Raw genomic sequence first — 24,381 nt, 5'->3', positions numbered from 1 at the left:
ACCATATATTCAAGAAATACTTTAATTCCAATCTTACACAAATTCCTTCAGGGAAATTAAATAAGTAGCACTCTGTAATTCATTTTATGAAGTTCGCCTAACTCTGCAAGAAAACTCATAAGGGCAGTATTACAAAGAAAAACCACAGGCCAAGGTAATTCATAAATATAAAAGCAATAAACAAAGTATTAGCAAACCAAATCCTATAGCATGTGAAAATAATAATACACCATCACTAAGTAGACTTCTGCCTAGGAAAGTAAGTTTATTTTACTATTAGAAAATCAATTCTTAGAACTCACCACCTAACAGATTAAAGAAAAAATTATGCTTTCACTAGATACATAAGAAAAAGTATATTAAAAAAAAAAAAATCTAAGGCCAGGAGTGGTGGCTCATGCCTATCTATAATCCCAATACTTTGGGAGGCCTAGGTGGGTGGATCGCCTGAGGGCAGGAGTTCCAGACCAGTCTGACCAACATGGGGAAACCCCATCTCTACTAAAAATACAAAATTAGCCAGGCGTGGTGGCGCATGCTTGTAATCCCAGCTACTTGGGAGGTTGAGGCAGGAGAATAACTTGAACCCAGGAGGCAGAGGTTGTGGTGAAACAAGATTGCGCCATTGCACTCCAGCCTGGGCAACAAGAGCGGAACTCCGTCTCAAAAAAAAAAATCTATTTATGATCAAAAAGACACACTCACAGACACACATGCCTCTGTGAATAGTAGGAAATAAATGGGGAGGTATATGGCCTAGAATTGAGGTTCAATATTATGTACTGCCTTGATTCTGGTAAAACTGGGAGGACTTTGAACAGCCTAACCACAAGTTCTCCTCCCCACTCTACTTCCACAGATAGGGTCCCTTAACCAAATACTCTTTATCAAAGCGACCAGGCACAATTTCTGCTTATGCTTAAATACTGAGTTTCAGTTTCTTGCCAGCCTATATAATTATTCAAACAAGCCAATCTCATCCTCCTGTAGGAACCTGGGGCACCCCATTTTCATGATACTACATAAAAAGGCTACCTCCCACAGTCCCTGTTTGTTTACTCCGTCCCAAGTGCAACCATCATGTGGCCCTGCCTGGCAATGTAGCGTCCTCCCCAGGGCTATAGAAGTCTATGTGACTAATAAACTGTTGTCAATTTCATCTGTCCAGTGTCAGATGTTATGTATTGGGCCAACCTCATAATCCTAGGGCAGGAATCCCTCCCTCACCAATGGGAATATCTATATGCTTATAAAAGATCTATATAAAATCCTACAGTAAACTTCCTATTTAATGGTGTAATGTTGAAGCTTCCTTTCTGAGATCAGGAACAAGATAGATATCCACTGGCTTGACTTTTATTCAACAATGGAGAGTTTAGGCAGCATGATAAAGCAAGAAAAAGAAAAGGCATAAAGATTAGAAATAATAAACATTGTCATTATTCACAGATGATATGATTAGATACAAGAGAAGCCAAACAAAGCTACAGAGAACTTACTAGAATTAGAAAGATTTAACAAAGTTATTGAAAAAAAATTTTTTTAAACATTCAGGGCCGGGCACAGTGGCTAATGCCTAGGATCCCAGCACTTTGGGAGGCCAAGGCCAGAGGAGTGTAGGGATTTGAGGCCAGAGGAGTGTAGGGATTTGACACCAGCCTGGGCAACAAAGTGAGACCCCTACCTCTACAAAAATGAGCAAAAATTAGCTGAGCATGGTGGTACATGCCTGTAGTCCCAGCTACTCGAGAGGATGACGTGGGAAGATGACTTGAGCCCAGGAGGCTGAGGCTGCAGTGATCCCTGACTGTGCCACCGCACTGCAGCCTGGGTGACAGAGTGAGACCATGGCTCAAAAAAACAAAAACAAATTAAGATATAAAACAAGTTTGGGCCAGGCATGGTGGCCAAAAGCTCTCAGCATTTTGGGAGGCCAAAGTGAGAGGATCACTTGAGTCCAGGAGTTCAAGACCCACCTGGGCAACATAGTGAGACACCATCACTACAAAAAATAAAAAAAAGGAAAAAAAAAAAACCCCACACATTTGTATTTACATTTACGAGGAACAAAAAGGTAGAATAAAGTTAAAATGGAATATCATTTACAGTAGCCTATCAAGTACCTAGAAAAACTTTAAGGGAAAACATGCAAAATCTCAATGGGAATAATTATACTTAATGAGTCACTAAAGAAAGCATAAGATCCTTTTGTGGTTCATAAGCTTGATGATCAGGTTTTCAGGCACACGTGTGCAATGTGCCTCCTTCAAACTCTGTTAGGATGCTAGCATGCTACCCATCTGACTTAATGGAAAAAAATTAAGAAGCATAATAATATTCTCCCCAAATTATCAATTTCTCATAATCCCAATAGCCTATCATGTTTTTTGTGAAACCTGATAGGTGGATTCTTATGTGATAATTCAAATAGCTAACAAGTAATTAGAAGATGCTTCTGAAAAATAATTACAGGTATTGGTGAGGGGTTACGTAAGGACTTGCTTTGCCAGCTATCAAAAACTACTGTAAAGAGAATGTGGGCCAAGCAGTGGTTCATGCCTGTAATCCCAAGACCGAGACAGGAGGACAATTTGAGGTCAGGAGTACAAGACCAAATTGGGCAACAAAGCAAGACTCTTTTATCTAAAAGGAAAAAAAAAGTGTGACCCTGGTGCAGATAGTAACAAATAGATCAACAGATTAAAACTGCCTGAGAAAGAGAAATCAGATTGCTAAGAAAGAAACAGACTCACGCATACGTAATTTATAAGCACGGCGGTGTAGAGCACTGGGAAAAGAATAGTACTATTTTCTGCTAATGGGGCTTGGATAACAGGTAAAAAGTGAAACTGGACTGCAACCTCACCATACATATAAATCAACTGCAGATGAAACGAAAACCCAAATGTGAAGGAAAAATTATAGAGCTTTTAAAATATTTTCTTTTTTCCTTTTTTTTTTGGAGACAGGGTCTTGCTCTGTTACTCAGGCTGGAGTGCTGTGGTACGATGAAGGCTCACTGCAGCCCTGGGTCCTCCTGGGTCCAAGCAATCTTCCCACATTAGCTTCTCAAGTAGTTGAGATCACAGGCTTATGCCACCATGCCTGGCTCGTTTGTTTGTTTGTGTTGAGACAAGGTCTCCCTATGTTGCCCACGCAGTCTCAAACTCCTGGGCTCGAGTGATCCACCCACAGTACTGGGATTACAGGTGTGAGCTACAGTGCCCAGCCCAGAAAGATTCTTAAAACGAGCGCCGGGCGCGGTGGCTCACGCTTGTAATCCCAGCACTTTGGGAGGCCGAGGCGGGTGGATCACGAGGTCAGGAGATCGAGACCACGATGAAACCCCGTCTCTACTAAAAATACAAAAAAATTAGTCGGGCGTGGTGGCGGGCGCCTGTAGTCCCAGCTACTCGGAGAGGCTGAGGCAGGAGAATGGCGTGAACCCGGGAGGTGGAGCTTGCAGTGAGCCGAGATTGCGCCACTGCACTCCAGCCTGGGCAACAGAGCGAGACTCCGTCTCAAAAAAAAAAAAAAAAAAAAAAAAAGAGAGTACTTACCACAGAGATTCATAAAATTCAAAAATTCAAATTCAAAAAATAAAAGACCCTATAAAAAAGGCAAACAGAATGGAAGAAGATAGCGAGAATATAAAATAACTCCTATTAAAATTAAAATAGCCAGACATGGTGGCACATACTTGTCATCCCAGATATTTGGGAGGCCGAGGCAGAAGGACTGCTTGAGCCCAGGAGTTTGAGACCAGCCTGGACAACATAGCAAGATCAAGTCTCATAAAAAAAAATAACTTGGGAGGCCAAGGCAGGTGGATCACCTGAGCTCGGGAGTTTGAGACCAGCCTGACCAACATGGAGAAATCCCGTCTCTACTAAAAATACAAAATTAGGCCAGGTGTGGTGGCGCATGCCTGTAATCCCTACTACTCGGGAGGCTGAGGCAGGAGAATCGCTTGAACCTGGGGGTCGGAGGTTGCAGCAAGCTGAAATCACGCCATTGCACTCCAGTCTGAGCAACAAGAGTGAAACTCTGTCTTAAAAATAATAATAATAACTCTTTAAAAAATGGAAAAAAAAAGTTTAAATAACCCAACAAAAAGAAAAAATAGGAGAGACTCAAACAAGTGCTTCACAATAGCTGAAATCTAAATGATGGATATGAAAAGTGCTCAGTCTAACTGGTACTTAGGAAAAGCTTCTCAGATCACAATAAGTTAACAGGGAACACCCACAAGATTGCCGAAAAATAAAAAGATTGATAATACCAAATGTTAGTTAACATCTACATCTGAGCCAACAGGAACATACATGAACTGCTAGTGGGTATATGAGAGTTGGTAAAAGTTAACTTCAGCGTTCACCTTCTCTATGATCAGGAATTCTGACTTACAGTATTTAAAACACACACACACACACACACACACACACACACACACACACACACACACACACACACACACACACCCCAAAACCTCAGGACTCACATATACGAACAGCAGGATATATTAACAAGAATGTTAACAGCTTCACTGCTTTAAAAAGAGCAAAAAAACAGGCAACATTTCCAATACACAGCAACAACAGAATGGAAAATTTAATTGTGGTATATTTATGCAAAGTATTATATAGCATTAAAAATGAATAAACTATAGCTATATGCAACAACATGGATGATCCCTTCAATGTTAAATGAAGATAGGAAGAAATAAAATACACCAGCACCATTCCTTTCACAAAAAGTCCCAAAACAGACAAAGCTAGGTTACCGCATTTACCATAAAGTAAATGAAGGAATTGTTAACATAAAAGTGGGGCAGGCCAAGTGCAGTGCCTCATGCCAGTATTCCCAGCACTTTGGGAGACTGAGGTGGTAGGACTGCTTGACCTCAGGAGTTCAAGACCAGCCTGGGTAACAGTGAGACCTCGTCACTACAAAAAAAAATTTAAAAACTTATTCATCGCCCGGGCGCGGTGGCTTACACCTTTAATCCCAGCACTTTGGCCGAAGCGGGTGGATCACCTGAGGTCAGGAGTTTGAGACCAGCCTGGCCAACATGGCAAAACCCTGTCTCTGCTAAAAATACAAAAATTAGCCAGACGTGTTGGCGCACGTCTGTAATCCAAGCTACTTGGGAGGCTGAGGTGGGAGAATCGCTTGAACCCGGGGGCAGAAGTTGTAGTGAGCTGAGCTCACACCATTGCACTCCAGCCTGGGCAACAAGAGCAAAACTCTGTCTCAAAAAAAAAAAAAATAAATTAAAAAATTAAATAAATGCCGGGGGCAGTGGCACGCCTGTAATCCCAGCACTTTGGGAGGCCAAGGCAGGCAGATCACCTGAGATTGGGAGTTCGAGACCAGCTTGATCAACATGGACAACCCCCGTCTCTACTAAAAAATACAAAATTAGCCAGGCGTGGTGACGCATGCCTGTAATCCCAGCTACTCGGGAGGCTGAGGCAGGAGAATTGCTTGACCCCGGGAGGCAGAGATTGCGGTGAGCCAACATCCCGCCACTGCACTCCAGCCTGGGCAACAAGAGCAAAACTCCTTCTCATTCAGGCATGCTGGCACACGCCCAGCTACTCAGGAGTCTACGGCTGGAGGATCATTTGAACCCGGGAGATAAAGATTGCAGTGATCTCTGATTGCACCACTACACTCTGGCCTAGGTGACAGAGCAAGACCCTGTCAAAAAGAAGAAAAGAAAAAAAAAGGTTGGACAAACGGTTACCTTCTAAGAGAGAGGGAAGGAGTGATAAAAATATAGCAGACAAGGAACTTTTGGGGTTACTGGCTATGTGCGTTTCTTGATCTAAGTGGTGGTTATATAATTATTCACTTAATATGTTAATTGTACATGTGTTTCCCTCACACTTTTTGAAAAGCTTAAGCATTCTAAGTTTTCAGTTCATGGTGGGGAGACCTCTTCAACAAAAATGAGAAGGCACCCGCAGAGGTAAGAAGCACAATTAGGAAGCGGCTGAAATGACCTCAGGAAATAAAGATGGCCTGAACTAAGAAGATAAAAAGAAGGCAACCGATTTCTGAGATGTAGAAAGGAGAATTGACAGAATTTGTTAAGGGAAGGTTAGCTTTTTTAAAAAAGTCAAGGATGGAGCCTTAACTTTTAGTCTTTTTAATCCCTATTAAAATAATGAATTAGGAGGCCACTATGCTGAGATGGCCACAGAACCTTGGGTTCTTATCTAAGCAAAGAGAAACCAAACTCAAAGTGAACTTAAGCTTAACTAATCAGAAACCACCAACTAGCCTCTAGTGACTTTATGAATCAGAAACTGCCAACTAGCCTCTAACTAGGTACTTTCTACTGTCTTGATGCCAAGAATACCTTATCAAAGTTTCCCTCTCCTGCCCCTTCTGTGGAGCACTGAGCCACTTACTCAACTGATACTGCCCATTCATGAATCCCTGAGTTCTAAAATAAACAAAAACTAGCTGGGTGTGGTAGCATGCACCTGTAGTCCCAGCTACTCAAGAGGCTAAAGTAGGAGGATCACTTCAGCCCAGGGGATAAAGGCTGAAGTAAGCTGTGTTTGCACTACTGCACTCTAGCCTGGGCCACAGAGTAAGACGCTACCTCAAAAATAAATAAATAAATAAATAAAAAGACAGGGTTTTTGCTATGCTGCTCAGGCTGGTCTTGAATTAGCCTCAAGCGATCCTCCTGCCTGAGCCTTCCAGAGTGCTGGGATTACAGACAGGCATGAATCACCGTGCCCAAACCAAAATAACATACCCTGACCTACAGTATTAATCAATATTCTTCTCAGTTTCCTTTAATTACACTAGTACATAAACCAATTTCTTTTTAAATTACAACATTCCAAGATTTATAAACTACAAGAATTACCTGTCCAGCCTTACAGTGGAAAATGTAGATAAGCTCCCATCCAAAAATCTTTCCCTCCTTATCCTCCTGACATTTATTTCTATTAGTTTTCCAACAAATTTACAATTTGTTGGAAATCTGATAAATGAAACGTTTATATATTATGAACATTTAATAATATTCACAACTGAGCTGCAGAGCATAGTACAATATTTCCTTTCTCAAGCAATTTTATTCTCAAATTATCAATTGCCTGCATTTTAAAAATCTGCTTAGTTTTTAAGTATTTATCACTAAATCAGCAGCAAACTTTCCAAAAGAACTGCAAACCCTTTTCAATATGTTCAAATGTATCAGCTAATCAAACAGTTTTACATTTGTGCCCTCAAATGTATCCTTCTCCGAAATATGAAGTCCTTCTTCCAGCTCCAAACCTTTTCAAGCCTGCTGCAAGCTGCCATCCTGGAGCTTGCCTTCATCATTATCTTGGGAATTTCTATGCCTAATGATATTACCACAAGTATCTGATTGCTTTACATCACATGAAATCTGAAGTTTCAAAATACCAACATAACCACTAAAACACACCACTGAATAAAGTTTTTTGTGCTTACAATACAGCATACTAGGAATGCACAATCAATATTGTGATTTAAAAATCAGTTTCAAAAATCCTTTACTATGTAGGTAAAACTATTTGGTTGACACAGAACAATGTTCATTTGTTTCGTTTGCTGGGGAAGCAGGGAGAGTTACTTATATTTGTTTAGTTTCATAAAACATTTACATAGTTCCAAAGTCAATACTGTGAACCAGTTACATTTACAGAGGTCTAATTTTCTTCTCTAATTCCTTCCCAAATTTTTCTTGCCCCGCTAGCAGTCATTTTTAGTTATTTATTCTTCTGTTGTTTGTTTTTTTGAGATGGAGTCTCTGTCTCCCAGGCTGGAGTGCAGTGGCCTGATCTCTGCTCACTGCCTCTGTCTCCTGGATTCAAGCGATTCTGCTCACTGCAACCTCTGCCTCCTGGGTTCAAGCAGTTCTCCTGCCTCAGCCTCCTCAGGTATGAACCACCATGCCTGGCCTCCATTGTTTATTTGTAAATATAAGCACATATTTTCTCTTTCTCTTTCTTATTGTCATGGAGATACTGTTGCTTTAGATCCTTTTGGTGGATAGAGCTAAGAAACACACACATACAGAGAGACACAAAGGGTAGCATATAATACCCATTCTTCTGCACCTTGATTTCTACTTAACAGTACATCATGGAATTCACTCCACAGCAGTACACATATCTTTTTCATTCCTTTTTTACATCGGCACAGTAATATACCATAGTTTATTCCACCAGTCATTTATTGGTGGTCATATCAATCTTTTATTATTATCAACAGTGCTACAAACAAATAACACTGTGCAAGCCTCACTTTATTATTTTGCATTTGTATCTCTGAGATACATTCCTAGAAGTGGAGATTGCCAGGTCAATGAGGAAATGCATTTGCATTTTACTGGATATTGCCAAATTCCCTTCCAGTTTTAGCATTCTGCATTCCCACTGGCAATATAATGGATTATCTTCCTTTCCTCAGTTTCACCCAAAAAGTATGATGTCAAAGTATAACGCTGTACCTATTTGGGGGGAATTTCTTTTTTTTTTTTTGAGACAGAGTCTCGCTCTGTCGCTCAGGCTGCAGTGCAGTGGCGTGATCTCAGCTCACTGCAACCTCCGCCTCCCAGGTTCAAACGATTCTCCTGCCTCAGCCTCCTAAGTAACTGGGATTACAGGCACACACCACCATGCCCGGCTAATTTTTGTATTTTTAGTAGAGACAGGGTTTCACCATGTTGGTCAGGCTGGTCTCGGACTCCTGACCTCATGATCCACCCACCTTGGCCTCCCGAAGTGCTGGGATTACAGGCATGAGCCACAACTCCCGGCCTGGGAGAAATTTTTAAGAGTTTTCTTTGTACCTCAATAATCATCTTTCATGAGCATCCCATGTGCGTTTACAAAAATGTATATTCTCTTATATGCAACAGATGACCCTAAGATCTCCCTTTCAGTTGTGTTACTTAGGTCCTCAATAGCCTTATTGAAGTTTTTGTCCAGTTGATCTATCTTGAACTGAGACGGATTTTAGGTCTTCTATTATTAATATGTTCCTAACTCTTAATGACTCTCTTGAAGCTTTTTTTTAAATGAAAGCTGTCATGAATATCCATGCACCCAATAACGTATCTTCATTACAGACTGCAGCTTGTAGCATTATTTATAATCTGTCCTACCTCTTCAGTGATTTCTGGCCTGAGTTTTACCTTGTGCAAAATAACTATAATAACCCCTTTTTATTATATTTGTCTGGCATATCTTTGCCCAACCTCTTAATCTTTGAGTTTTTCAATTTTGCAGATGTATCTTTTATATAAAACACAGAGTTGGGCTAGGCGCAGCAGCTCATGCCTGTAATTCCAACACTTTGGGATGCTGAGGCGGGTGGATCACTGAGGCCAGGTGTTCGAGACCAGCCTGGCCAACATGGCAAAATGTCATCTCTACCAAGAATACCAAAATTAGCTGGGTATGGTGCATCGCTCCTGGAGTCCCAGCTGCTCGGGAGGCTGAGGCAGGAGAATTGCCTGAACCTTGGAGGTTGCAGTGAGATCGCACCACTGCACTCTAGCTAGGGCGAGAGAGCAAGAGTCAGATTCAAAACAGCAACAGAAGAAAACAAAACCACAGAGTTGGATTTTGCTATGTTAACCCAAAAATATTTTTTCTCTTAATAGGCCAGTTAAGGCCATTTACTAATATCACCATATGGTCTCAATTCTGTCACGGTGAGAATATGTAATTTCATTGCATTTGTTTCTTTTGCTCTCCTTTCGGTACCTTCCCACCACCTCCCTCCCCCTGCCAATACTTCTTTCGTTATCTAGAAAGGTTTGGGCTTTTGTCCTAATGGTTATCTTTATATAATACCCTTAAATCCTCTCTTTGTTAGATACTATCTTTTGATTCCCTAGTATAAGCAACATAGAAATGAGCTCCATTCTTCCCTCCTCACCATTCCCATACCACAACACACAGCATCTATTTAAAGTAATAATATCCCTTGATGCCCTGGTTAAGTTTTATAAAGCAATCAATCAATGAGCCTATTAAACCATTTCTTGGCTGTCTGAAACTTAATTCTCTAACAGCTTCCTCAGGAAGTATTCACATAAATGATATCCCTTATACTCTTGAATAACTGTATTATATCTACACTGTTAGGGCGCATAACAAGTACATACTACTTTGTCACCCCTTTTCTCTGTCATTAAATTTAGTTCTAGAGTTAGACACAAGGATTAACTGCAGAACATCTTCCCTATTGTTTTCCTGACATAAGATCTCTTGGCTTTAATACAGACTCAACAGCATGATATTAGTGTAAAGATAAACAAAAAGACCAATGGAACAGAAGAGAGTCCAGAAATAAACACAAACATGCACAGACAACTGATTTTTGACAATGACAACGCAGTGGAGAAAGGACAGTCCTCTCAACAAAAATGCTAGAAAAACTGCATATCCATATATAAAATGAACTTGGATCCATATCTCATACCACATACCAATATTAACTCATAATGGATCATAGACCTAAATGTAAACCTCAAAACTATGGGACTTCCAAGAAGAAAACAGGATAAAATACCTGTGTTAGACAAAGATTTCTTAAATATGGCACAAAAGAATAATCCATAAAAGATAAACTGGATTTCACAAAAATAAGGAATTGGGGCTCCTTGGAGAGCTGGCATAGAAAAAGTACAAGATAGGCGGGGCACGGTGGCTCACGCCTGTAATCCCAGCACTTTGGGAGGCTGAGGTGGGTGGATCACGAGGTCAAGAGATCAAGACCATCCTGGCTAACATGGTGAAACCCTGTCTCTTTTAAAAATACAAAAAATTAGCCGGGCGCGGTAGCGGGCGCCTGTAGTCCCAGCTACTCAGGAGGCTGAGGCAGGAGAATGGCGTGAACCCGGGAGGCAGAGTTTGCAGTGAGCCGAGATAGCACCACTGCACTCCAGCCTGGGTGATAGAGCAAGACTCTGTCAAAAAAAAAAAAAATGAAAAAGTACAAGATAAATCTAGAAATTCTTATTTTGCCAGGAAATAAAAAAGTGCTCAACTGGGTGCCTTGGCTCATGCCTGTAATCCTAGCACTTTGGGAGGCCAAGGCGGGAGGATCACTTGAGCTCAGAAGTCCAAGACCAGACTGAGCAAGGTAGGGAGATCCCGTCTCTACAATAAAAATAAAAATTAGCCAGGTATGGTGGTAGATTCCTGTGGTGCCAGCTACTTGGGAGGCTAAGGTGGGAGGATGGCTCAGGCCTGGAAGGTTAAGGCTGTAGTGAGCCATGATTGTCAACTTTAAGAGGTTTCTATTGTCCAAATTAGGGCAATTAGATTGTCAAAAGAAGTAAAGAAAGGAATGGGTATAACATACTGACTAAAATATTTCATAAGCCCATGATAGATAAATGGAAAAGAAAATGGTTATCCATACAGCAGACTATCAACTAGTAAGCATACAGTGACAGAAAAACCATTTTGTACTATCACAGTAATAGCTGATAAAGGCAAGAATCAGTGGATGCCAATCTAAGTTTTCTCGGAACAGAATATTCACACAGACTCTAAAGTATCTCCTAAAAGGTTATTTGTTAATTACAAAAGGAGAGGAGGAGATAGCTTTAGAGTGGAGAAATCTGGCAGTCACCACCTTAAACAAGTGATCAAGGCCAACACTAACAACGGGACAGAATGACAATCATGTGTTTCTTAATGTAAGGCACTGAAAAAGACAAATCACTGTTGCCCAAAATGATGCATCAGTCTGCGCACAGTAAGTAGAGAGAAACCACACATTAATTTGAAATTAAGTTTAACGTAATGAATTATTATTATCATTTTTTTGAGACACAGTCTTGTTCTGTCACCCAGGCTGGAGTGCAGTGGCATGATCTAGGCTAACTGTAGCCTCTGCCTCCTGGGTTCGAGCAATTCTCCTGCCTCAGTCTCCTGAGTAGCTGGGACTACAGGCACATGCCACCATGCCTGGTTAATTTTTGTAATTTTAGTAGAGATGGGATTTCACCATGTTGGCCAGGCTGGTCTCGAACTCCCGACCTCAGGTAACCCACCCGCCTCAGCCTCCCAAAGTGTTGGGATTACAGGCGTGAGCCAATGCACCCAGCCAACATAAGGAATTATTAACCATCGTAAGGGATTGAATGGGAGGCCGAGGCAGGAGGACTGCTTGAGTCTATGAGTTCAACCTAACAAAGCAAGACCCCGTTTCTATTAAAAAAAAAAAAATTTTTTTTGCTGTGTCAGAATGCAAACCAACCAAGATCATTTAGTTCAGCTGACATTTAGTTCAGCTGGATGAAGGAAGCAGTACACTGGTTAACATTCTGTGGCAAGCTCCTTATCTTGTTTCAGACCCTAACAGTTCGCGGCTCATGCCTTGAGTAGCACTGCCCTAAAATACCCTGCTTCAAAGAGGCACTAGATAGCACTATAAGAAGACAGACAGGTATTGCTGTTAATTCATGGTCTCTAGCAGCAAACAAGCCTCAACACAACCTGCACTAAGACTACATTTTATTGGTCAACTTCAAAACTCCCTTCTCAACCTTGTTCCACTCCTGTTACCCTCTCATTCTCAGCAGATGACCTCACTTTCTATTTAAGGGAAAAATCAGTGGGGGGCTCAGAATACAGAAACTCCACCCATTTTGAGGACACACACACCTGTATTTAACACCTATTCTTACCTTCTCTCCTGTTCACAAGAGAAAGTGTGTCTCCTATCCAAAGTCACCAATCTCTACCCATGCCTTAGATCAAAGGCTTTCTCCTTTCTCAGAAGCCTCACCAAATCTTTTTTTTTTTTTTTTTTACAAATTCAATAGTTCTCGTGGACCCTTTCCATGTCCATTTAAATGTGTTTAAGCCTCTCTGATTTGTATAAAAAGAAAGTAAGAAATCTTCCTCAACTACTTATTTTCTTTCTCCCCTTAAGTATTACCTTATCCCATTCCTCCCCACTTCAGAGTTTTCTAAACTTTCCAACTATGTCTCTTCCTCTCCCTCTCATTGTTTAACCTACCCCAATCTGGCTTTCACTATCTATCTCTCCACCTATATGCTTTTCCATGGTTGGTTTTTTTCTTTTTTTGGTCTTCTGTTACTTGACCTTGCAGAAGGAGCATGACCCTGTGAAACACTGCTGCCTTTGGTAAGAAATACAAGGGAGACTCTTCACCTATAATCAAAATAAAATAAAGATCTTCTGGTAGTCAGGATTCCTAATTCCTATAGAAGACATTTTTCTTTTAAATGTATTATACTAGGCCGGGCGTGGTGGCTCATGCCTGTAATCCCAGCACTTTGAGAGGCTGAGGCAGGCGGATCACCTGAGGTGAGGAGTTTGAGACCAACCTGGCCAACATGGCAAAACCCCATCTCTACTAAAAATACAAAAATTAGCCAAGTGTGGTGGTGCGCACCTGTAATCCCAGCTGTTAGGGAGGCTGAGGCATGAGAATCACTTGAACCCAGGAGACAGAGGTTGCGGTGAGCCAAGACTGCACCACTGCACTCTAGCCTGGACGACAGAGTGAGACTCTGTCTCAAAATAAATAAATAAATAAATAAAATAAAAATAAATAAATTTATTATGAGATGAGAACCTATAGATTATTTATATTAGAAAAAAAATTGGAAGAAAGTCCTTTGAGAAATAAGGTGGTTTCATAATGTCAAAGGGGATATGGCATCTGAAAAAGGTTTTGAAAGACTAGATGGAAAGCAAAAATATTGAGGCAATTCAGATAATAGTTATGTTTATTTTAGACACAAATACTTGAACATGTACTGTACATATACTATAGTGCTAGTACATCCTATACATAATAAATCATACTAGCATAAAAAATATAAGGAATAAAATCAAGATGAAATATTTTTAAATGTTTTGCTAATCAAGATAGCTTCACACTATTGTCAACTAATGCTTTCAGATGCAGTATACACTTAATGCATGGTCCATCATTTGTAATGGAGGATGTCAGTCAATTTCAAAGAGTAATCTTGTTAATTTTGAACTTTTAGGCCCACTTCTTGTTAGATCTGGTTAGATAATCAGTTGTTAACCTCCCAATAAAACTGATAAGAGCCTATAAAGTGCTAGCTCTGCCACTTCAATGTTATTGTACCTGCAAAGAAGTACTATCTTTATCATAACTGAAAATAAGACTTCTAAGATTCAAATAATTTAAAGCTGGTGAAAAATTAAAGCTCCATCAACTCCACACACTGATAACATGAAACACAAAATGAGACAATAACAGCTACAGCTTTCTATAGGACAGGGATCTCCTTGCCAGCTAATCCCCTTGTCAGCTAATTGCATACTCAGGTCCCAAGAATGACAGGTATACATCCATCTATACAACACTGGTGAAGTTACAGACTTAAATGCAACTGTCTCTGTTGTTAATTGAAACAAGGGATCACTTTTTATGGTTATTATACATGTGCCCTATATCCTACAACTTAGGAACTTCCCAAACTGCTGAAATTGAGGGGCTTTTGTGAGCAGCCTCCATATGGGACTTCCCTAGGAAATGTGATTAAGGGTTTTATGCCAGAGGCCTGGTAATGGCCTACCATAATCTTCTATATTTGACAGACGTTTAGTTAAAAACAGATATTAAAACCCATAAACCTACTTACACAAGTACATATAAAATTATGTTACAAAGGCTGGGCGCGATGGCTCACATCTGTAATCCCAGCACTTCGCGAGGATCACGATCTGGTGGGCAGATCACGAGATCAAGAGATTGAGACCATCCTGACCAACATAGTGAAACCCTGTCTCTACTAAAAACACAAAAACTAGCTGGGCGTGGTGGCACACGCCTATGCTCCCAGCTACTTGGGAGGCTGAGGCAGGAGAATCGCTTCAACCGGGTAGGCAGAGGTTGCAGTTAGCCAAGATCACACCACTGCACTGCAGCCTGGCGATAGAGAGAGACTCCATCTCAAAAAAAAAAAAAAAAAAAAAAAAAATTATAACTTGTAGGAGGTAAAAAGAAACAAGAGAGTCCGCAGTATCGAAATCCCATTACCTCTAGGGCAGCTGTGTACAGTTAGATAGGTTATACAGTACAAGGAACTGCCTGACTGGAGGGGAAATGTAGACTTACAGGCAAATGGGGGTCCACATTCCACTTCCTAAGGCACACATCCTTTGGTCCTATATATGTCAAGAAGAGTCTTTTTTCTAACTCACACAAATACCATTTGGGCTTGAGGCAGCCTTAATCCCTTCTCTCAGGATACTCCATACAGCATATGTGAAATGTAGTCATTTGACATGCTTATTCATGTGACTGTGACAAACTATATATCAAGTACTTTAAAGCTCAATTTCTGAAAAGAAGTTCTAATGTCTTCCCTCACCTGAATGGATATTTTATTGCATATGTGGTGTGCTACACTACATTATAGAATAAAATATAATGGCATTCAGTCATGCCATTTTGGAGACTACTGGTCTAAGTGTGTATTCAAAATGCGGGAGTGAAATTAAGAAAGGGCTTGGCAGCTCACATCTGTAATCCCAGCACTCTGGGAGGCTGAGGTGGGTGGATTACCTGAGGTCAGCAGTTCAAGGCTAACAGGGTAAAACCCCGTTTGTACTAAAAATACAAAAAAATTAGCAAGGTGTAGTGGTGTGTGCCTATAATCCCAGCTACCTGGGAGGCTGAGGCAGGACAATTGTTTGAACCAGGAGGTGGAGGTTGCAGTGAGCCAAGATGGCCGCTGCACGAGACGCTGTCTCAAAAAAAAAAATTGAGAAAGGGGTCAAGGTTACATTGCAGAAAGAAATTTGAAAAACTTGTGCATCTAGATGATAGTTTAACTTCTTGAAGAAAAATTAAAAAGAGAAATCTAGAGACCTAAAAATGAAAGTTTACAAATTACCCACATTTGCGTATATTTAAAAAGGTACAATGAAATTAAAAAGCATTCTTCTGACATCAACTTTCCACCAGGATAGAGTAACTAGTACTGAAACAAGCTTTCCTGTCATTAATTAGTGTATATTACCAGGACAGATACCTGAGGCAACTTTTCAGATAATGGACAAAAGGCAATGCAGTACTGTGGTCCATGAGGAAAGAGAAGCTCAGGTGAATAAGCCCCCTAAATCTTGATTCTCTAACTAAGGACTATTTTGTGATCATGGTTCATGGAGCTACAGCCAATGCAGAAAATAGCAAAGGAGCCAGAGAGATTCGGGGATTGTGAACCAGATGGAATATATAGGGCAAAGCACTTGGGAGAAGGGAGCTTAACAGAGAAAGGGTGCCAGTAGTCTATGCAAGGATTTTGCCAAGTCCTTGGCTGAAGGCTACTACGCATGTGCAGAGCAAGTCCATGGGAAGTTTACCAGAGAGCAGCTGCTAAGGGATTGAGAGAGAAGCAAAGATACTGGAGGCCAAGCAGGAACAAAGAGAAAACAAATAAAAAGATGTCAGTCTTAAACCTTGCCATACCAACAATTACATAAAATATAAATGGATTAAACAAAAGTAAAAATTAAAAGCTGGGATAAAAAAGTAAGACAACTATATGCTATCTACAAGAGATACTTTAAAAAGCTAGAAGTAAAAGCATGGGAAAAATATACCATTCAAACAAATAGATTTTAAAAAATGGCATTAGTATCAGGCAAAGTAGACCACAACAAAGCATTATAGGAAACAAAGAACATTTCACCTTAAAAAAGGGCAGGCAATTCATCAAAGCTTCAAAATACCTGCAGCAAACCAAGTGAGGTATATCTCAAGAATGCAAGATTGATTTAACATCTAAAAACCAATGTAATTCATACATTAACAAAAAAAGGAGACAAATTGCATGACCATTTCAATAGACACAGGAAAAGTACATGGCAAAATTCATCATCCATTCATAATAAAAATTCTCATCATATTAAAACTAGAAGGGAACTTCTTCATTTTGATAATAGGCATCTATAGAAAACAGCCAACATATTAATGGTGAACAATTGAGTGTTTTCCTCCTAAGATAAGGAATAAGGCAAGGAAATCTTCTCTCATTTAATACTAAAATTCAACTTGTAGTCAATATTGTATTGCAGTCCTTGCTGGTGCAATAAGAAGATATAAATTATTAAGAATAGAAAGAAGTAAAGCTATCTCCCTGTAGACTACATAGAAAATCCTAAGGAGTCCTTGAAACAAAAAAAAAAAGATATTTAACAATCGAATTTAGCAAGATAATGGGATGCAACCAATAATCATATTTCAATATACTACCAACAGTTTGAAATGAAAATTTTTAAAATATCATGTACGGTATCATTTAACATTATAAAATGTTTAATATTTATACTATGTAAACAAAAATTGTACAAGAATGCTACAATGAAAACCACAAAACCGTACTGAGAATTTAAGAGATAAAACATATTCACAGATTGGAAGAATCAATATTGTTAAGAACATGATAGCCGGGTGCGGTGGCTCACGTCTGTCAATACCAGCACTTTGGGAGGCCAAGGCGGGCAGATCACAAGGTCAAGAGATGAGACCATCCTGGCCAACATGGTGAAACCCCGTCTCTACTAAAAAATACAAAAATTAACTGGGCATAGTGGCGCACACCTATAGTTCCAGCTACTCAGGAGGCTGAGGCAGGAGAATCACTTGAACCTGGGAGGCAGAGGTTGCAGTGAGCAGAGATCACATTACTGCACTCCAGCCTGGTAACAGAGCAAGACTCATCTCAAAAAAAAAACAAAAACAACAACAAAACACATTTCCCCCTTACCCAATTTGATATCTAGATTCAATGTAATTCCAATCAAAATCATGACAGACTTTTGTGTAGAAACTGAAAGGCTGATTCTAAAATGTACAAAGAAATGCAAATGACTTCAAAGAATCAATTTTGAAAAAGAACAAATTGTCAAATTTCAAAATTTGCTGAGAAGAGTACATAATCAAAAAACATTATGTATTCGCTGAATGGACAAATCAATAAAGAACAGACCACACACAGATGGTTGATTTTTGTATAAAAATGCCAAAATAATATAATGAAAAAGTACTCTCTTTAATAAATGGTGTTTTAGCATACAGTTTAAAAATAAAAATGAACCTCAACCTCACACAAAAAATAACTCACAAAATGGATTACAGGTTTATATTTTAAAGCTAAAACTATAAAAATGCTGGGTTAAAAAGTGGAGAAAATCTTAGCAAACTTAAAGTAGGCAAAAAATTGTTAAGACACAAAAGTCACTAACCATAAAATAAATTGATAAACCAGACAATCAAAATTTAAACCTTTAGCTCTTCAAAAGACACCAAGAAAATGAACATGCAAGCCAGAGTCAATACCTGCAATATATGTATCTGACAAAGGACCTAGATACAGAATATATATAAAGAATTTTACTTTTCAATAAAAAGGCAAACTCCCAGCCAGGCGTGGTGGCTCACATCCATAATCCCAGCACTTTGGGAGACGAGATGGTTGATCACTTGAGCTCAGGAGTTGAGAGACCAGCCTGAGTAACATGGCGGAGGTTGCAGTGGGCTGAGATGGTGCCACTGCACTCCAGTATGGGCAACACAGTGAGATGCTGTCTCCAAAAAAAAAAGCAACCTAATTTTTGAAATTTGCAAGACAAACCAAAATCTCACCAAAAAAGAATGACTACTAAGCACAAGAAAAGATGCTCATCGTTATTCATCAGAAAAATGAAAACCAAAACCATGAGATAGTTTTTCTCACCTACTAGAATGGTTAAAATTTAAAAGACTGACAGGCTGGGCACAGTGGCTCATGCCTGTAATCCCAGCACTTTGAGAGGCTGAGGTGGGTGGATCACCTGAGGTCAAGAGTTCAAGACCAGCCCGGCCAACATGGTGAAACCCTGTCTCTAGTAAAAATACAAAAAAATTAGCCAGGTGTAGTGTAATCCCAGTTACTTGGGAGGCTGAGACAGGAGAATCGCTTGAACCCGGGAGGTGGAGGTTGCAGTGAGCCGAGATGGCACCACTGCACTCCAGCCTGGGCGACAGAGTGAGACTCCGTCTCAAAAAAAAAAAAAAAAAAAAAAAAAAAAAAAAAAAAACTTTTAAAGACAATACCCAAAATTGGGGAGAGTGTGAACAAACTCTGGAGAGAACTGCTGGAGGGTCTATAAAGTAGTACAAGCAGTGTAAACATACATTTATTATAAAAACAAGAAATTCCAATTCTAAGTTATTTACTCAGGGAAATGACAGTGTATCCACACCAAGACTTTTCTACAAATACCTTTAAGTTTTATTCATAATAGCCCCAAATTAAAAAATACTGATACCTACTAACAGGTGAATAAAAATATGTATATTTTTATATGTATAGGACTGACAAGTAACACAGATCATTCTTAAATATTAATCCTTTGCCATTAAAGCTTGCACTCATGAGATGATTTATACTTTTTGCCAAGAAATCAGTCCCAGAATAGTTACATATCTTGTATACTGCCAGTTAATAAATAAATCTTGGAGAAGGGATTTAGTCTTCTATTTTACCCTCTCTAGACAAATAATGTGATACCTTTCAAAAGTATGTTCTCAGTATTTGTTAAAAATAGGTCTTCAATATTGTCTTTTAGGTATGGAGGAAAAAATCGTCTCAAACTCTCAGTTTGCTACTCATTAGCTGAACAGTACGTTAACAACACAAAATACTAATGTCATAACATTTCTCTAAGATCAGTTTGTTTTCTTAACGTACGTAAAAGAAAATCCATTTCCTAAAATTTTGCCTCTTTCCTAGATATATATAACTGCATACTAAGAAAATGACAGTCAAGACTGAAGGAGTCATCCAATTTTAGCTTGTGGTCATTCACCCTCATTCCTTCCAACATGTAGCCTGAGAAAAAAGGACAGTTAAACCGAAGTTTTAAAACAAATGTTCTCAAGGGGGGCTTGGTGGCCAGTGTAATTGTATCTGAGCATTTATAAATTATACTTTTCCGCTATTATTTGCTTCATTTTATTTCTCCTTTTAAACAGTTCAAACATTATGTTTACTTTTGTAAGAAAAATGTGTTAGGAAGGATTTTTTTTCCCATGAAATTCATTTAGGATGACAAAGAGAGCATGAAAAAGTATTTTATAGAACAGGAAACTAGATCTGAAAGTTTTAGAATAATGCTTGCGTTGAAGAAACAATTCTAGAGCATAACTGTATTACACTCTAGCATTCTGCAACTATGCCAGATTAGGTAGAATAGGACTTTCAGGAGGGAGGGGCCTAAAAATCTAAATTTTTTTTAGATGATTTCAGTGGTGTTAAAGTTTGAAAATCTCCAGTTTTTGAAATCTAAAAAGTGTATGAAATACAACATATTTGGCCTCAACAAACCTACTGTTTGGCCTATAGCATGGGCCCATAGATGAATTGTGTGTGTGTATATATATATTTATGTGTATAAATACTCACACATTTTTAATTACTTGACAATATCTAATACTAGAAAAATTTTGTTCAAAAATCCAGATTCAGAATTTGCATTAAATAAACAAAAGATCCTTCAATACTTGCCCTGTACTCACAGGACAAACTGCTATAGCTAAGAAGAGTCTGCCCCCCTGCTTGTACTCCCCATCATTTCCTATCATTTTACCCCAAGGCTCACATAGTTCTCCATCCCAACTACCTACTTAACCTTTGTGTAATAGATATTACTTGACTTGTGATGCCTGTACTCACAAATTCATTAGGAAAATGAAGAACTGGTTTGATCAAACGAACCCGTTATTTAGTTAAGAAATGTCTAAATTTGGCCAGGTGCGGTGGCTCACGCCTGTAATCCCAGCACTTTGGGAGGCTGAGGCGGGCAGATCACGAGGTCAGGAGATCGAGACCATCCTGGCTAACACCGTGAAACCCCGTCTCTACTAAAAAGTATTTAAAAATTTGCCAGGCGTGATGGCGGGTGCCTGTAGTCCCAGCTACTCGGGAGGCTGAGGCAGGAGAATGGCGTGAACCCGGGAGGCGGAGCTTGCAGTGAGCCGAGATCTCGCCACTGCACTCCAGCCTGGGCGACAGAGTGAGACTCCGCCTCAAAAAAAAAAAAAAAAGAAATGTCTAAATTTTTGCTTCAGCTAGTATTAAAATAAGTATGCAAGGAGAGATAAAGGGATAAAATACCCAAGTCACTAAGACTCAGGATAGCATTTTTAATTTATTAAAGATAACTTTAATCCTTTTTAGAGGTGTATTTTTAAGTATAATTTGTTAAAACCTTTTTCTTAATATAAAAACAAAAACATCTTCCAATTTAAATGCTTTCTTTGAACTCTTGCTTACAATACAGCATAAAGATAAAAAAATTCAGATTGTAATTACACAGAACATTTTGAGAAGTATGGAATCCCAAACTTGTCTCAGAATTGAGGATAACTTTACGACCCATGTTCTCATTAATTCAAGTCCATATGTCATGGCCAGGCAAACAATATGTCATAATTCTATAATCATGCACAATTCAGATCTTCATTGGCTACTAGCCTGCTTAACCATTTAAAATATAAATGGAAGGCCGGGCGCGGTGGCTCACGCTTGTAATCCCAGCACTTTGGGATGCCGAGGCGGGCGGATCACGAGGTCAGGAGATCGAGACCACGGTGAAACCCCGTCTCTACTAAAAACACAAAAAAATAGCCGGGTGTGGTGGCGGGCGCCTGTAGTCCCAGCTACTCGGAGAGGCTGAGGCAGGAGAATGGCGTGAACCCGGGAGGCGGAGCTTGCAGTGAGCCGAGATTGCGCCACTGCACTCCAGCCGGGGCGACAGAGCGAGACTCTGTCTCAAAAAATAAATAAATAAATAAATAAATGGAAGAGGCCGGACGGGGTGGCTCACGCCTGTAATCCCAGCACTTACGGAGGCCGAGGCAGGTGGATCAACTGAGGTCAGGAGTTCGAGACCAGCCTGGCCAACACGACAAAACTCCGTCTTTACTAAAAATTAGCCAGGTGTGGCACCCAGCTGAGGCACAAGAATCGCTTGAACCAGGGAGGCAGAGGTTGCAGTGAGCTGAGATTGTGCCACTGCACTCCAGCCAGAATGACAAAGCGAGGTAGGAAGGTAAGAAGGTAGGAAGGTAGGAAAGTACGAAGGTAGGAAGGAAGGAAGGAAGGAAGGAAGGAAGGAAGGAAGGAAGGAAGGAAGGAAAAACCAAACCTTAAACTGTGTCTAAGAAATAAGAACAGGCCGCGTGCGGTGGCTCACACTTGTAATCCCAGCACTTTGGTAAGTCAAGGTGGGCGGATCATCTGAGGTCGGGAGTTCAAGACCAGCCTGACCAACCAACATGGAGTAACCCCGTCTCTACCGGAAAAAAAAAAAAAAAAAAATCAGCCGGACATGGTGGCGCATGCCGGTAATCCCAGCTACTTGGGAGGCTGAGACAGGACAATCGCTTGAACCTGGGAGGCAGAGGTTGCGGTGAGCCAATATCGCACCATTACACTCCAGCCTGGGCAACAAGAGCGAGACTCCATCTCAAAAAATAAATAAATAAATAAATAAGAACTAAGGTTTAAGCTTTCACCTGTTCGAACTTTCCAGTCGTGGGCCTCTTCAGAGCAAACTACTGTGAAGGATCTGAGTGTGTCCAACTTGCAAGCTAACAAATAACCTTACCAGTTTCATGGATAGTGACAGAAGATACTCAAGGGTCAGAGACACTGGGCAGTTTGTTTTTTTTTTGTTTTGTTTTGTTTTTGTTGTTGTTGTTTTTTGAGATGGAGTCTCGCTCTTTCACCCAGGCTGGAGTGCAGTGGCGCGATCTCGGCTCACTGCAGGCTCCGCCCCCCGGGGTTCACGCCATTCTCCTGCCTCAGCCTCCCGCGTAGCTGGGACTACAGGCGCCTGCCACCTCGCCCGGCTAATTTTTTGTATTTTTAGTAGAGACAGGGTTTCACCGTGTTAGCCAGGATGGTCTCGATCTCCTGACCTCGTGATCCGCCCGCCTCGGCCTCCCAAAGTGCTGGGATTACAGGCGTGAGCCACCGCGCCCGGCCAGTTTGTTTTTTCCTCACAGGAACAGCATAAGCCAAAGCATCATCAAGATTTTTGCACTAGTTCTCAGAACTCCAGGTTCCCACTGGACAACGTGAAGAGAGCCAGTTGACATCTACATAGGCAGTTCCTTCTCTACAGGAGAGGAACCCTAAGCTTAGGGAACCCTAATCTTTTAAGATGGGCAGTAAGCATGCCTACCCTTCCGCTCCAGAGAGAGACATTATTCTTACTATACTGGATAATATGTATCCCCGCCTTTTGCTCTGGTGGAAGACACTATCTCTATCTTCCAAGGCTGCTCTTTAGATAATATCCGTGAAAAAATAGAAACAAAGGGCAGTCAGTATCTCCCTGGCAAGGGTGCTGGCAAGAGTGAAGAAACGGAGACCCATGGAAAACTGTCTCCTACAAGTGGATACTGCTCCTAACATGCAGTTAAATAAATGAGTCTCAGACCACAATCTATTTAAAGTATCCATTTCATACACCCCTCGACCTAGCATAATTACTTAATTAGCATTTTATTTCAAACTAAATTAACTATTTCCTCTAAAAAGTATTAAAAATGCTTTTCCACTTACACTGTATTTTTAAAAAGGCGGTGCTCAAATATTTGCAACAATAAAATTTAAAAGCCGCCAAGTGTTCTACCCGAAACTGTACTCACTTAAACTTACTTCAAATGTTTCAAACCTGTTAAAGTTAGCAATGGGAACACCTGTCAAAAGTCTAATTTTACAGTAATAAACACCACAAAGAGAACAGTAACTTCCAGCTTTATCTATAAAATACCAGAAAAGCCTGCACCCCAAATCACTTTGTATTATTTCTCTTCACCGTCTCAAAATAAAACCTTTGAAAGAGACACACAACAAAACAACGTCTCTTGGTTCCTTTGTCCCCAGGCAGAGGAGAGGGAAGAGAACTGGGAACTCATTAAGGTAAACAGCCCCAAACATGCAAGATAAGAAATAAATGACATCCGATCTGCAATCAATCAAAGAAAGTCACCATCACTTCATCTTCATCCCTCCCTTCTCCCCTGCAGCTCAAATAACGTGGGTATAGACGAGATGATCAGGATCATACGGACCTGGACAAAGCTTTGCGGAGGCAGCGGGCGGGTAGCAGTTAACTGGCTGCAGCCAGCAAAGAACCCGAGATTCCGGCTGCAGGAGACTCCGACAGAGGTCTGTAAAAGTGCGGGTGGCAGGGGCCGCCCGGCTGTTGAGAACGCGGAGCAGCCGCGGCGGCGCGGCCAAGTCCACAGCGCCCGGGGAAGTTGCTGGCCGAGCGCGGCACGCCGCAGAGCGCGGG

General features: G+C 40.5%; 1 protein-coding gene and 1 non-coding gene across 5 annotated transcripts in view; one reads left to right on the top strand and one right to left on the bottom strand.

Annotated features, from left to right (window-relative positions):
- TRIM24 (tripartite motif containing 24) overlaps positions 1-24,381 on the bottom strand; it is a 127,053-nt gene that overhangs the window by 101,854 nt on the left and 818 nt on the right. The gene's annotated exons all lie outside the window — the stretch shown is intronic.
- LOC116809973 (small nucleolar RNA U13) lies at positions 2,203-2,306 on the top strand. The gene has a single exon (XR_004370127.1). It is a non-coding gene; the product is annotated as a small nucleolar RNA U13 (small nucleolar RNA).

This window comes from Hylobates moloch, unplaced genomic scaffold, assembly GCF_009828535.3.
Source record: "Hylobates moloch isolate HMO894 unplaced genomic scaffold, HMol_V3 SCAFFOLD_1, whole genome shotgun sequence".
Classification (NCBI taxonomy): domain Eukaryota; kingdom Metazoa; phylum Chordata; class Mammalia; order Primates; family Hylobatidae; genus Hylobates; species Hylobates moloch.
This window is presented reverse-complemented; position numbering and strand designations above follow the sequence as displayed.